Source organism: Lissotriton helveticus, chromosome 9 (assembly GCF_964261635.1).
Source record: "Lissotriton helveticus chromosome 9, aLisHel1.1, whole genome shotgun sequence".
Classification (NCBI taxonomy): domain Eukaryota; kingdom Metazoa; phylum Chordata; class Amphibia; order Caudata; family Salamandridae; genus Lissotriton; species Lissotriton helveticus.
The window spans coordinates 1,275,912,119-1,275,925,481 of NC_136070.1; the positions used below are offsets into that span (position 1 = coordinate 1,275,912,119).

Consider the following 13,363-nt stretch of genomic DNA (forward strand, 5'->3'; position numbering starts at 1 on the left):
CACACATTCAGGTATCAGAATTAGAAAGTGCTTTATTCGATTTTAGCAAATAAATATAATCATAAAAGCAACAATTAAAATAGACAAATTTATACAAAATCACGGTTAAAATTATTCCATACAAATAGTACTGCTTTCCCCTATCAGAAGAGATATCTAACAATTTATAATGTTCCGCTTCTTCAGAATACTCTTTAAAAGACCAGTCATAATTCCAATGCAGTATTCATTATCCAATAATTGCAAAAATAAAAAAGCTGGGCAGCTTTGCCGCCAGTCACCCTGCTTCAGATACGGCTTAATCCACCTTACACGTTCTTTAACATAATATTTACAAAATAAAACCACGTGAATGGTAGATTGCAAAGATAGATTATCACATGGGCAAAGCACTAGATCCCTCGACCAGTCATTTTAGGTTGGAAAAGTTACCAGGTGATTGAAGGTCTCAAACCTGAACCTGGTCAAAACATATCTATCAAAGCCCCTTAAACAATAGAGTAAATAGGGTTGGATAGTATAACAGGCTAGGGTCATTTGGTGCTGGAACAAAGTTTTTTAAAATAATTTCCCCAGATAATCTAAGCAGTTCAAAGTGATTCATGCATAATTCTTTCAATTCCTTTCTGGATATAGAGCATATCAGTTCAGGCCTATCGTAAAATTCTGGTCTATTTAAATCATTTAATAAGTTTCTAACGTAATTTAGCCACAGTATACTACTAGCATGGTCCAAGGCCATTGTATCCTTAATGATTTTTCGATTTAAGCCCAATGTGGGCGAGGACCAGACTCTATGCCAGAGTAAAATAGGTTGAAGTTTAATAAGATCTGTAATAAACTCAATTCCCAATTCGACATGGCAGTTAAAAACTGGTGTACTCTGGGGGACAGCCAATATATACCTTAGGAAAGCGTTTTCTACAATTTGTATAGAAGCTACATTATAAAAACCCCAGATACCAGCCCCATAGATTGCTATGCTTCTACATTTTGCTATGTACATTTCTAGTAGGATCTCTGGTGGTCTTTTACCCAGTTTTTGTGCAAAATTCATTAGCGCCATGATCGATCGTTTGAACAGGAGAGTCCTACTTTTGACCGCTGGACACCAGGAGCCTAAATCCTCGAGGAGTATGCCAAGATAGGAGAATGTTCTTGTGTCTTCAATTCTAACATCACCTACTACTATGTTTTTGGGTTTAGTCCTTCCTTTCCCGCACATCGTCACAAAAGTTTTCTTTGCATTGAGTTTTAGGCCCCTACTGGCCATGAACTCAATATATGTGGAGAGTGCTCTCTGTAGGCTTATCTTGGTTCTGGCCATTAACACCGCGTCATCCGCGTAGAGAAGGGAGACTATCCGTTTGTTGTTATTTCTCGGTGAGTCTCTTACATTGGCCCCCAGTTCCTCCTCCAAAGCGTTGGTATATATGGAGAAGAGGAACGGGGCCAAAACGCAGCCTTGCCTGACACCTCTCCCCACGCGGAATGGCTTGGTGCACTCTCCCTTAAGACCATGTCTCACCTTCGCTGTGGCGCCTGCATACAATCAATCGAAGGCGGCCGTAAGGTCAACAAATATTGCATACAGACGCCCTGTTTTTGCTTGCGTATATTTCCCTTGAAGAAAAACAAAATTTAAAACCTGTTCAATAGTGCCCATCCCCTCCCTAAAGCCATACTGGACCGGGATCAAAATATTATTGTCTTCAGCCCAGGTCTGAAGTTTATTTAGCACCACCCTTCCTGCAATTTTCATTAGGGAATCCAAAAGCGATATCGGTCTATAGCTAGAAGGGTTCTTCCGATCCCCTTTTTTATAAATAGGTATAATGACTGATTCGGACCAGGATTTTATAAAGCCCATTGAACAACATGCCTCTAACACACGTGTCAAGAGTGGGGCCCAGAGATCAGTAGTCAGTTTAAATAGATCAATGGGAACCCCATCGGGACCTGGGGCTTTATTTCCTTTGCTCTTATTAATGGCCGTCAGAACTTCCTCATAAGAAAACTCAAGGACGATCGGGGAATGAGCTGGTTGGCCTCCATCTACCGCCCCAATCTCTGGGTGGCTTGCGAGGTCATAAGCCTCATTGCTATAGACCGTATAGAAAAAACAAGTATTTTCGTCAATCGCTACTTCTACCCTCACGCTCTCCTTATTAACAAAAAAGGGGGCCTTCACCGCCTGCCAGAATAAATGGGAATCTCTGAGCTGAGAAGCCTCATAAAGATTCTCCCGAGCCTGTTCCTTTATCTCTTTTTTGACGATTTTTCCTGGCTAAGTTATAGTTCTTCCTACGGGCTCCATCCCTCGTTGAATTACAGAGTGCGGCCTTGAGAAGGGAATACGTTTTAGTGCACTGGCTATCAAACCACCCATTACTCCAATTTAGAGGCTTCTTGTTAGGGGTGGATAATAAGTTTTGTATAACATGGGTGATCTGAATGAAAGCATATAAAATATCAGAATGGGCAGTATCTTCATTTAAACAGACTAGAATCGGGGCTAGGGCCTTTGATATAATATTAGTATTCATCGCCAAAGGGTGCTTTTTTCCCCACCTCAGTGAATATCCGTTTTGGCGGGCCAATACGATATCTTGAGTCCACACCAAGATCTCTACAGTAGAGGGAGCACTATTGACAGACACTATTAAATTCATACTAAGTGGCAAGTGATCGCTAAGGCCATTAGGAAAAATCATGAATTTTTCCACCCGGTTGGCATATCGGGTTGGAATGATGATCAAACCAATCGCTGATTTGAAACCTCGGCCTACGTATGTTGGATCGAAGTGCACAGTTAGGGAACACATCGTATTAACAAACCCTAGGTCGAACGTGGCCATAATATCATTAAACTTTTCCCCTCTATCCGTGTGTACAAAATGTTTAAAGTAGCCGTTTTCATCTAGTTAATTTTCCCCCAAACCACACATATTCAGACTACAAACACTTGTATTAAATTCCCCACCCCATATCAAAATTACATCTCTTCCTTTAGGGGAAATTTGATCCTTTAAATCCTAAGTGAAAGTTTTTATCACATCAACAAATTTAGCTTTATCAATGTTATTATAAAAGTTTACAACCAACAGCTTTACAAGCGAGGGCAAACATATAGAGACCATTTGGTAATAAGCTGTACATTTTAACATCTTGATGTTCTTGGACCTCAACATATTGGATATGTATACACAGATTCCCCCTTTATGGCTCCCGTGTGCTGACCGTAATGCAGGAGTGTGGAATGTTTTGAAACCATCCAGGTGTTTCTCCTTTGTTAACCACGTTTCTTGGACGCATACTATATCAAAATTGTGAATAAACTCTCCCCAGACTTCATTAGTGACTTTCGACTCAAGGCCACAAATGTTCCAAGAAACTATTCTCACGACCCCAGGTTTCGATACTGGTCGGGCGACTAGGTCTTATACTTTATCTGGATAAGTCATAGGTGCCCCCACCTGTGATGGAAAAACCACGTGGTCTTTAACTTTAATATCTGGATTCAGTGGTTCCATTATTCGATTACTATCAGATTCAACCAGGATAGTTCCTAAAGTTGCTGCATGGGGTGGATCAACATTGTTAAGGTATTCTGAATATGCATTGTCATCATGGTAAATCCCGGACACCAAAGTTGCTATTGGGGGTAAATCAGTTTTGCTCTGGTCTTCCGCATGAACTCTATGGTTAAGCGGATTACTAGACTCTTTCACTCTCGTCAAATCATATGGGTTGTGTGGGGAAACCTTGGTGAGTGCCTTATCACATGCCCTTGCTGACCCTAATGGGAAGAGTAGCAATATTTAAAATGGTCACACTACCAAAGCTACTGTGTTTATTACAAAATACCCAATTAATAATGCCATATCCATACTTTGATAAGATTTACAGGATTACCCGTTCCATGTTCTAGAATGGAAGCGCACCCCAAATTGCACTGCAATTTCTGTGGAGATCGGAATGGAGTGGGGGATATCAGTCCCGAACATCCGGGCATACTGGTGGCCTTTTTGGCTACAAACTGGTAATGAATGCAGGTTTTCTCCGAGAGAGGACTCCTCAGTGAGACTGGAAAGAACAATTGTATCTGCAAATCTCCTCCCCAGAAGACTTCATTTCACTCAACTCTACCTTGCTGAACACTCAAAACTGGCTCACTGATAACCAACCCATGCTCAACACTTCCAAAACGGAATTCCTCCTGTTCGCTCCTCCTAATCACACTCTCAAATCAACCTCTGGATGAAGCATCTAACAGCCTTCAACTGTTCTCCTCACATTGAGTCCGCTAAAGCCTTTGGAATCACACTAGGCAAACACTTGAATATGCAGAATCATATCAGTAATGCCACCAAGGGAGCTAAATACCAGAATAGACTAACAAAACTCAAACCCTTCCTACCACTGGACGACTTTAAGCTGGTGGTCTAAGCTATTGTATTGAAGAGGCTAGAATACAGAAACTCCACTCTTTGCGGTCTACCTAAATACAATTTAGCCCCGCTAAGGGCCTCCTTTAATGCTGCGGCCAGATTGATAACCGGTACAAAAAGAAATTATCACAGATCCTGAGCCCTAAAAACCCTAAACTGGCTGCCATACGAAGCAAGAATACAGCAAAATATTGCTTGCATGAGTCATAAAGCCCTATGTTTCAAGACCCCCATATATCTGGCACAAAAGTTAGAGATCTCAGGGGTATGTAGACCATCACGAAGTGCAAGTTCACTGCAACTGAAACCACAGATTTTCCACAAAAGGAGAACAAGCTACAAAGCCTTCTCGGGTTTCGCCCCGAAGATAAGGAACTCTATGCCACCGTATGTCCATCAAATCTCATCTACCGTTTCATTAAAAACAGAAGTGAAAACAATACTAATGAACAAGTTTCCGCCCTGGGATACTTTAGGTTCTATTGTTTGCTTACCTACCCACTATTCCTATGCCCTGAATGAACACTACATTGATGTGCAACCATGAACTCCAGCTTTACCCTGCTATTCCCATATATGTAATGAATGTCTTTTCTTACAACTGTATCCTACCTACCCTATAATGTGAAGCGATCTAATACCCTCTGTGATCTTGTTCGCGCTAAACAAAACTTTATAAAATAAATAAATGAGACTAGAAAACCACACCTGCATTCATTATCTCTATGTTAAGCGCTATAGGAGACGATGCCTGCTAGAGCCCACTCAAGTGACCTTGGATTCATCGGAAAAAGCCACTAAATATCTGGTTTGGCAGGAAAAGGTGATAAAGTGAACACTGTTGTGGAAGGGATACACATTGGAAAAAAGTCTGAAAACTGTCTGGGTTCCACCAATCGGATGATAAAAACATCTCCACAATGGGGGAAGTGATGTTCTCAGAGAGTACATACAGTTGCAACATGCACTATGAGTTGCGAAGTTCGACTGGAAAGAGGTCATTGCAGTATTCCAGAGAGTAGATTGCTATAAAAGGAGACCACTTTTAGGGTATTGTAACAAATATATATCGCCATCATTAATGATAAACCTGATCCACTCAAAAACTCAGAGGCATGGAAAAGAGATATTGGCCCCTGGAAGATTTTCATTGGGATACACCACAGAAAGGTAGTTATCAAGTCCAGACTGAGTTTAGTTCAATGAAAAATCCTACATAGTATTTATACAACAGGAATAGGCTATTTAAAATGGGCAGGGCTTGGAGCTTTGTCTGTCTAAGATGTAATGCAGCTGAGGGCATATTCATACAACATATTGGAGTTTCAAAACCCCCCTAACACCTCTACCCCCCCAATCTGTAAATATTGGAGCAGAAGCAATAACGGATATAGATATCCAGTTAACACCTCCATTTATCTTAGCTATTCTATGTGATGTCGTCATTACATGGTCTAACCCAGAGCTTCCCAAACTCTGTGTCGGGACCCAATACTGTGTCGCCTGCCATGTGTGGGTGTGTCGCGCGATGACTGCGTGTGCCCACCCGAACATGAGTTACCAGCACAAAACTCGCCGTCTCTGCCAGAAGGCAGGCTAGAGGCTCAGCCAAGTTAACCCTAAGCCAAGGATACCTCTTTGGTAAGACGAGACTTTAAAAAATGCTTTATACAGATGCAATTTCTAAAGGATCTCGGGAGAAACTGAGTCTGCGCTGTCTGTTACACACGGAGATCGCAGTGTTGGCACTCAGCCGGCTGTATTATTTTGCAGCACCTCGAAAAGCTCAGATCTAGCTGAAAACGGAGGTAATAATATTGAATTTGTTCCCTGTTGGCTGGCTGTTCTCTGCACGCACAGGCTGCAGCACACCCAGTCCTTCCTGCTGCCCCTACCCCTACCGGCTGTGACAGTGTTTCTCTCTGTTAGTCCCCAGGCCACGGCACGTCCCGGCCCCCTCCCAGCAGCAGTAAGGCCCCAACAGTGAGCAGAGCAAAATACGCTGTGTATGTGGCATCGCAAGGGAGCAGAAAATGGCATGGATATGTGCCCACGGCCTCCGAATAGAAAAAGGGGCATGCATATGTACCACTGTCTGCGAATATAAGATGGCCCCTATATGACCCACAGTGTAGCACTAGGAAGAGTGGCCTGTGAAGGACCCACTGGCTGCGAACAGAGAGACAAGTGAACGTGTTCACCACCTAGCATCAGGAAGAGGGCATGTATATGTGGCCCTGCATGCCAAGGGAAAGATGGCACGAATATATGCCAACAGTCTAGCATTTCTGTAACTCTGCTTTTTCCTTGTCTTCTATCTATCTATCTGTTTCCATTTAGCACTCTTTCTTTTCTTTTCCTCAGCTCCTATCCCCTCTCACCTGAATCTTTCCCCTTGCCCGCTACACTGCCTGGCCCCCCTGTCCTTTTGTGCCCTTTGATTAAGCACTCCTTCTTCCCTCGTTGGGGAAAGAGCCAATATTTATACTCTGGAGTCTCAGCGAACCCGCTGAGAGAGTCCACTGCGCCAAGGGAGCCACTCACAGTTGAGGTATGATATGGCACCTCTTGCCAAAGCACTCCCTCTACCCTTTTTGGGGAAGGATCCAGTATGTAGGCCTTGGAGTCTCAGAGACCCCTCTGAGAGAGTCCACTGCATAAAGGGAGCCTCTTGCAACAGAGATAGGGAAGTGATACCACTTCCCCTGGGATCACAGCTTACTGGATTTAGGACGTTGCTTTGACTCGTCTACCGGTTTGTGTCCCCGTCGCCCTTCCCCTCCTCTTTCCATGCGGTGTCTCTCACACTCCTCTCCTCTTTCCAGCCTTCATTATCGGTCTACTTCCCCTGCTCCTACCACCCTCCCCTTAATCTCTCCCCTTGCCTGCTTTTCCCCTTACGTACTTGTGCTTATTGTTTATCTCGACCTTACAAGTAACTATGTTGCCATGCTCTAAGAACTGTGTAACCTTTGTAACGATGTAACCTGTAACTATGATCTGATACTCATGTAAAGCGCTCTGATACCTCCGGGTCTAGCCAGCGCTATATAAAACCTTTAAAATAAAAAATTTAATAAATAATATTATATACCCTTCGGTCATTAGTATATACCCTGTTCAAATTCCCCATATTCCATTCTTTCACAGGGCACCCCTTGTTATAATAAATGCCATGATGTCAATCCACATCCTCAAGGTACTGTAACAAGTCAAACCTGTTTTTTACCACTACATTATAAATCAAATTATTAATAGGGTAGGGATGTCCTAAAAAAGAGTGTCGCTTTCCTGTCATACACGGGCGGTAAAAAAAGCCCACTGGGGGAACATTTATTCCATCTACTCTTAGTTCGTCAGACCTAGTGCGGATTAAAATTTCACGAACCAGTGCCGGTGAACTCAGTCAAAACCACACAGTCCCCCTATAGAGCCTTCCTACCACTACCAACCCACGAGACGCGTCGCACCATCTTAAACGCGTCAAACATCTCTTTCGTCAAACCAGACTTAGTACCCAAATGGTAAATGTTCTTGTTCCGCAACGTAACCCACTTTTCTTTATCTTGCTCAATTGTCGGTGGAACATTTGCTAAAATGATGGTGTAAGGGGCCGTAGCTGGTGGGAGATTTAAAGTAATGAGTTTGGAGGGGGGCCTCTTCGGTAGTGGATCCTAAAAGCCTCTGCTGTCAATGGGCATTGGTAGGAGATAACGACCCCTGATTTTCTTTATCAGTGCATCCCACCCCCTCCCCCCCCCCATACCATAATGACTGGTTGGCCCTATACCCCTTGAAGGAATACCCTTTCTTACAGTTTTTAACAAATTACTGGGGTTGTTACCTCCCTGGGTCTGTGAACACGGGGTCTGCCTACATGCTTTTTCCCCACCCTCGTTTTCGCCTAACATGTACAGTCCAGAAGCTACTTCACTTAATTTATCCATAATTAAGGCTTGTCCTGCATCTAACTGGTTTAATCTAATCTCTAATGGGCCGATAAACAACTTTATAGTAGAAGTTAATTCAGTAAAAAGGCACTTGATTTCAGAAGAGGAGTTGCTATATTGGCCTTTAAGGTTGCCTTTGATATTACTACTGTTTTTTACATGATTTGCCCGTTTTTTTACTTTGTTTATCCCTGTGTAGTCCTCAGTTAGGCTTGATATTAATATAGGGGCAGAGGTTTTAGGAGAAGCGACTGTTTTATGAACCAAGGGAGGAAAGCTGATGGAAGAAACTTTCTTTTTCTTATTGCAGGTTCTCTTGGCTGGTGGGAATGTAACAGCGTCTAGGTCATCTGACGAGATCTCATCATCCCCTATGAGGAGGCAACCATTAGATGCTCAATGGGTTTTTTAAAAGTATTATTTAGCCCAGGCGACATTACACTGGGGAGGTTAAGAACCCTACTTGATTACGCTGAAGTCAATGCCTCCTTATCCTTAGTCAAAGCGTCTTCTACACTGGAAATTTGTTTTTCAATAGCCCCCCACTACCCCAGTCAGATAATTCATTAGCGACATATTATCTGATTTTAACTTGTATGTCGACTGACCCGAGTTGGATTTATTTAGCTTCCGCTTTCCCATCTTTTTTGATAATAAACCCTGTCACATGTACGGTGAACAATACAATTTCGGTACCCAAGACAATATAGTCTCTTTACCATGAATCGTGGCGTATGTTGAGTACTGTCCCCGGCGGTCTGGAGTCATAAAGGAAACAAAAGAAAAACCCAAGAGACGGGGCCCAGCACGGCCTCTTCCGGGCTGTGATGGGCAAAGACGGGCCCTTCCTTGGCCCGGGCGAGCCTGCGCGCATCCCGCGCTGCCGGAGCCCCAGTCAACTCTTAGTCTCCCGGTGGCAGGTGGAGCTCCTCCTCTCCTCGCGCGAGACCGCGCTGCCCTCTGGGTGTTGTGGTCCGGGCAATGCGTGGTCCGCGTTTGAGGAGGAGAAGAGGTTTGGAGCGACGAGGCTGCAGCGGCAAAGAATGGCCCCTCTGGTCAAAGATCCTCGAATGGATGCGGCAAAGGCAGGGCAAAGAACCTTCATGCTCCATGAGGTCTCCAGATCACAGCCTGGCAGACATTTACAGGAATTGCAGAAGATACTAGAACCCTCTTGTGGCCGGTTAACCCCTCCCTATTCTAAAGAGATCATCACCATGGGATGTACCATAGCCTGATTGTTAGCATGGAGTACTATATCGGTCTCAACAGTCAGGTATTGTTCGGAGGACACTAGTGGCCCCGCCGCCACGGTGACACTGACTCCAGTCTCTCCACCCTAATCCCATTTATATGTGGCTGCTGTCTGTATCTCTCCAGGTTACTGGGCCAGACAGCCAGGGCAGCCACATCCACCCCACCTTCTGAGACTAGAGTTGCCTCAGTGAGTTCTTGGACATGGAGTGCTAGAGGCACTTTTTTTGTTGGGACAGCTAAGGTCTCAAGCTCGGTGTCCAATAGCCGCCCAAGCCTGACAAGCATTTTTTGGGATCCCAGTTCTTACACTGGTAACCACCCTAAGACAGTATAGGTTTCTGGGCCTATCCTCCTGTGCAGGTTTTGGGGGCCTTTAGAAGACTTTGTTTTGTCTTCTGCTTGATCACCATCTTTCCTTTGGGTGGGCTTCTTGGCCTCTATCTTTTGGTCACTCCCACCAGTGGTAGTTTTGGTCACCCTTGTTTTGACCCAGTGGTCTGCCTTCTTCCCCAACTCTTGAGGAGAAAGTGGACCTAGGTACTGATGTAATTTCTTTTTATAATTACTTACAGATGCTCTTTCATCAATACATTTTAAAGCCCATCATAATCATGCACATTGTTACATGTCAACCAGCCACCTAGGGTTTTTACTGAAAAGTCTACAAAATCTACCCAGGACTGACTCTGGTTTTTTAGTGTCCCATGGCCTGTATTCCTCAGTGGTAAGTCCAAAGCCCTCAATCAGGGTATCCTTCATGAGGTCATAGGACTCGGCATCTGTCTCAATCAGTGTCAAGAGCCTATCTCTACACTTTCCTGAGAACGGCTCCCAAAGAAGAGAGCCCCAATACTTCTTGTTCAGTTGCATCAGCTTACAGGCCCTCTCAAAGGCTGTAAACCATTTGTGATGTCATCACCCTCTGAATATTTTGGGACAATCCCTTTGGAGATTTTAGGGGCAAAACCATCTTCCCTATTTATAACTTTGCTGCCACCAGAGATGGGTCCTAGGCCCATCTCAGCTCTTTCCTTCTCTAAAGCCAGGCGTTAGCCACTAATGCCATCCTCTTCCCTAGTTTCTGAAGATCTGCATCTTCAGTGCCTGCCTCTTCCGGGACACTACTAGGAGTGCTCCCAGTGGTACTGCTTCTTGAAGGGGTAGAGGTGGAACCAGTGTTGACCTCATCCTCATCTTGTTCTTCATTACCTTCTTCCATGTAGGGGTGACTTACTTACCAATGCCTTGTCATTTGATGCCAGCAACTGCTGCAAATCAGCTTTTGTGGGTATAGTTCCCACGTCAATTTCCCATGCCTTACACAGCTCCTTGAGTTGGGGTACTCTCAGGTGCTCATAGGGAGCCAGGTTGAATTTCTCCTTTCTACGGGCATGATTCTTTTTTTTTTATAGTAGTATGGAACTTTTTCAAAACTTTCAAAAAATGTTAAGTACTGCTAAAGGCCTAAGTACTTTACTACTTTGAAAATTCTAAACAGTTTTGCAAAGGGACTTAACCAAGGCCCGATCAGCTATTTTAAAACAATTTAGTAAAATGTTAAATTGGAGAAAACATTTTTTTTCAACTACAGACAATTTTGGATTCCTCGTTGGAATTACTAATGAACCAAGTGGCACTTCAAATGCTGAGTTTTCAATCCTACCGCTGCCACCAATGTTGGAAGTTGGCTCTTTATGTGATATAACAAAAAGTTGATATACCATGAAGAGAGTCCAGGGGTTCCCTTTTGAGTGGCCCGGATCTTGCTATGCAATTCCAAAGTGCTCTATTAAAGGGTAGTGTGGTCGAGCAGCCTTAGATTTAACACAGAGGAGTGCAAGACATCTGCAAAACACACACAATGATTAATATTCGACAACACGACTTAAGGATACCCACACAAATGTATAAAAATACCAGGTATCTTTATATGTGATTTGGCATCAGAGAAAAATCGTTCAGGTAAATATGTTTTTAAATATAAATTCTTTTCACTTTAGGAAAAGTGGACACAGTACAATTTCTGAACTCTGCAATGTTATCCCATGGAAGGAAAAACCAGTTATGCAAACCGGGTACAGCACATCGACTTACAGGACCAATCTCCAGGAGTTAGGGTAAGTGGTGGGCAAGGTCCAAGGCAGCACCAGCAAAACACCACCAGCGGCACGAGGGTGGCCGGGTGCAAATCAGTGACAGAAGCCCAATGTGTTTCAATGGGGATCAGTTTATGTAAAAAGAGGCTGCATGCTTTGTTTAGGAAGCCAATCGGGCTGAACCAGCAAGTGGGCTCCGGCCTTGCGATGCTTGGAGCGCCTTGGGTCCTCTTCAAGGCCCAAGGGCGATGGGTGCAGGGGTGTCAGGCATTGTTTTTTTTTCTTACCAAAGCAGTCACACTTGAGGGGGGCCTACATGTAGCGGCTGCAGGCAATGTCAGGGAGTCCAGGAGGGGTGAAACCATGATGGACTTGGCCCACTTCAACTCAGGCCGGAAGCGATGTGTGCAGTGGTGGCATCAGGTGTCTGGCTTTAGCGGTTCCGGATGACTCAGTCTTCTCTTATGGAGTTCTTTAGAACAGGTCTGCTGTTCATGGGAGGTTTTGGGTATTTTTCAAAGACAGGCAGTCCTCCAAAGTTTCTGGAGTTCCAGCTGCAGGACGAGTCGACTTCGGCACCGGTTTTGATGAGGGATGCAGGAGACAGGCCAGCAGGGTTGGTACCAAGTCAACTTATTTGCTCTTCTAGTCTTTTGTAGCTCTTCGGTGTCCTCTCTCTTTTTAGGTCATCAGTATCTGCTTCTCTGGTGCCAGGGACTCCCCTAAGTACTGAATTCGGAGGTGTTAGGTGAGTGTAAGGTAGTAGCCAATGGGCTAATGACTCTTGGGGTCACTACACTTCCTATATGACCACTTCCTGTGGGAAGTGGGTATAACAATGTCCCAGAATTTTTGAGTATGCCATCACAAAAAGGATACTTCTGAAAAATCGAGTCAACCACACAGTAGCCTACCTTAGGTGTGGTACTAGCCTTGAAGTGGCACGCCTACCGGATGAGCTAATTTTTCCGCTTGTTCAGGTGTCAACGGGGTCCTCTCCTGTGAGGGGAGCCAGATTCACATTCCAAAGGCAGCAGCTCTTTGAAGATTGCCGTCCCGAGGAGGCTAATCAGCAGGTCATCCTGGGAGAGGGGGTTTTACACCCTCTTCCCAGACAGGCTATTTTTGGGGTCTCCCGACAGCAAAAGGCTCTCAGCCTAGGAGGTCAGAACAGCATCTCAGGTGGCAGGCTGGCAGAAACAAGTCTGGTAGGTTTTAAGGGCACACCTCTAAGGTGCCCACTGGATACATGTATTGGTAAATCCAACACTGGCACCAGTGTGGGTTTACCAATACAAGAAGTATGATACCAAACATCCCTATTTTCAGTGAAGCCATCACGAAGCTGGGGAACTCGTTTTTACCAGTGTTCAGCACATGTCTTAAAATGGCTTGCCTGGTCGCTTGTACTGGCAATAATAGGACTCTAGGAAAGTGGGTTCTGTAGAAGAATCCCCACCGCACCCAGTTTTTGCCTGCGTCTGGAGCATCTTTGATTGAGTGTGCACGGAGTTACTGCTACCAGGTTTGAGGTGCCTGTGTTCTTTCCCCAAGCTGCACCTTTGTTTCCACAATTGTAACACCTTTTGCCCACATATAAGTCCCTTGT

The 13,363-nt window shown here is 44.5% G+C and overlaps 1 protein-coding gene across 2 annotated transcripts in view; it reads right to left on the reverse strand.

Moving 5' to 3' along the window:
• BRPF1 (bromodomain and PHD finger containing 1) overlaps nt 1–13,363 on the reverse strand; it is a 213,325-nt gene that overhangs the window by 59,529 nt on the left and 140,433 nt on the right. The window lies entirely within an intron of this gene.